This window comes from Nerophis ophidion, linkage group LG05 (genome assembly GCF_033978795.1).
Source record: "Nerophis ophidion isolate RoL-2023_Sa linkage group LG05, RoL_Noph_v1.0, whole genome shotgun sequence".
NCBI lineage: Eukaryota > Metazoa > Chordata > Actinopteri > Syngnathiformes > Syngnathidae > Nerophis > Nerophis ophidion.
Genome location: NC_084615.1, coordinates 61,934,896 through 61,938,009, shown reverse-complemented (window position 1 = coordinate 61,938,009; position 3,114 = coordinate 61,934,896).

Genomic DNA, 3,114 nt, shown 5'->3' with positions numbered 1-3,114 from the left:
CTCCCACAGACCCCCCAAAATACGTTTTATAGGCGCATGCGCAATAGCTATAGACACCCCCATGTTCGAGTCGTTTCACAATAAAACGTCTTCGTTTTGGGTTTGATATTATAAAGTAGGGCTGTGATTCTTTGGGTGTCCCACGATTCGATTCAATATCGATTCTTGTGGTCACGATTCGATGATGTATCGATTTTTTCGATTCGATTCTCGATTCAAAAACGATATTTTCCGATTCAAAACGATTCTGTATTCATTCAATACATAGGATTTCTGCTGACATGCAAGCTGAGCAGTAGATTCACAAAAAAAAAAAGCTTTTATACTTGTAAAGGACAATGTTTTATCAACTGATTGCAATAATGTAAATTTGTCTTAACTATTAAACGAACCAAAAATATGACTTATTTTATTTTTGTGAAAATATTGGACACAGTGTGTTGTCAAGCTTATGAGATGTGATGCAAGTGTAAGCCACTGTGACACTATTGTTCTTTTTTTTTATTTTTATAAATCTCTAATGATGTCAATGAGGGGTTTTTAATCACTGCTATGCTGAAATTATAACTAATATTGATACTGTTGATAATATTCATTTTTGTTTCTCTCCTTTGGTTTGTTCTGTGTCGTGTTTGTGTCTTCTCAATTGCTCTGTTTATTGCAGTTCTGAGTGTTGCTGGGTCAGGTTTGGTTTTGGAATTGGATTGCATTGTTATGGTATTGCTGTGTAGAGGTTTGTTGGATTGATTAAAAAAAAAAGAAAGAAAAAGTTATTTAAATCTGAATCGCACAATGTATTTGAATAGATTTTTTCCCACACCTTTATCATAAAGTAATGTTTCATGTCGGGAACATAACGATAAATATATTGTTTTATTGCATTTAAAATTCAAGTGATGAGAGATTAATACTAATGAAATCCAAACTTTGATTTATAACTATTTAATTTACTGCTCTAAACCTGTTAATTTACTCTGTTCACCAGCACTGCTTATTTACTAACTGAACTTTAATTGATAATTTATTCAGTCCAGGATTACTAACCGTCAACTGCGATTCAACTGTTTATTTATCCACTGCATGTTTATTTATCACTGTTGTAAGCACAATACCAATGGGCGCAATTTGCAAAATGCGAAACCGCATTTTGCAAATTTAATGTCAAATCAAATCAAATGTTTATTGGATTCATCACTATACAGTGTACATCCATGACTAAACTACTGACTAAACTACTACCACAGCTTGGTCTACTATTTATAAAATATGAAATGTAGGGTTACCTGGAACTTGAAATAGCTATAGCCACCCGGCCTGAATCCACACTTCCCTCGCCAAACATCTTCGTTTCCCAACCCTCACGCTTGCATAAATAGACCTTGATGCCATCTACGCAGTGTTGGGAGACACATTTGGACACAATCTAACAGCAAAACAGTTTTGCTGTTAGATCGCGTCGAAATTTTCAAAGTGCGCGAGATTGCTGAAATGCTTACAACTTCACTACTATGAATTGATTAACGTGGACCCCGACTTAAACAAGTTGAAAAACTTATTAGGGTGTTTTTTGATTCATTGATTGATACTTTTATTAGTAGATTGCACAGTTCAGTACATATTCCGTACAATTGACCACTAAATAGTAACACCCGAATAAGTTTTTCAACTTGTTTAAGTCGGGGTCCACATTAATCAATTCATGTTACCATTTAGTGATCAATTGTACGGAATATGTATACTGTACAATATACTAGATAGATAGATAGATAGTACTTTATTTATTCCGTCAGGAGAGTTCCTTCAGGAAAATTACAATTTTCAGCACAATCCCATTCAAGATCAGACAAACATTACAGGGAGACAGAACAGGATCGCTGACGGGTCTGCCGGCTTCCAGCGCCCCTTACATAAAAGATGACATACAGGTAAACAAGGGGGGTGGGGGGGAAGAAAAAAATAGAAGATTAAAATAAAATTAAAAAATCGGTCTTAGCCTAGGCCCTGGAGTGGGGGTGCAGACTGAGGCCAAGGGAGAAAAAAAAAAAAAAAAAAACAACAACTCATAGCCATAGTACACATCCCTCTTCCATGTGTGTAAGAGGGAAACATCAAACATCAAAGAACACAGAGGACATTAAAGACATTAAAGCAGCAGATACAACCAGACACTTCTACATACAGCTATGAATAAAAAGTAAAATAACATATCGACTGTGGTGGCCTCTGCGGTGTTCCACGCCATCGTCTGCTGGGGTGGAGGGAGCATGGCCAGAGACAGAAGCAGACCCAACAAGGCAACCAAGACAGCCGACTCCACTCTCGGCCAGTGTCCAGTCCGCATGGATGAGCGAGGATACGTCCAAGGTGACTGATGTGTCCGACACCTGCTCACCCAGTCAAGACACCGCGAAGCCTCTCCGTCCCAGTAGCTCAGTGCTAGCTCCACAGTCCTGTCCCCTCATCCGCATCTCCTCCAGTCCCTCCAAACAGACTCTGGTGTAGCAGAGACCCTGCAGCTGGTCTCCATGGCCAAAAGGCTCCCGGGAGGCAGATCCAGAAGTCCACAAAAAAAGCACCACAGAGGTCACGAAAGTGCCACCCCTTGTCACACAGTCCCACAGGGTCCCGGACCAAAATGCAAAAAAATATAATACCACATGAAAACAAGAGGGAAACACAAAAGGATGACACAAGAGCACAAAGCTCCTGCCTACAGCAGCCACTACAGCAGCGCCATCTTGGAAAAAAAAAAATGATTAAAGTCTAATTAAAGTCTCAATTAATCAATCGATGCAATTGAACTGTTTATTTAGTAACTGCAGCCTAACTATGTCCTGCCATTTTAACCAATTCATTCATCCAATGCCATATCACTGTTCTTTATTCATCGCCAAAGAACTATCATCTATCCACTGCCAACTGCATAACTTGCCTGAACCAAGATGCTGTTGTATAGCATTGCTCAACAAAGTTTTGTTGTGTTGCAAATAGAATGACAATAAAGCACCTCTTCTATCCTTATAGTGTGCAATACTGAACGATATTACGGATGCTCCATTCTCAGTGATTGATGCTGAAACGAGGTGCCTTGTGTTTAACAAATATAACATTTCA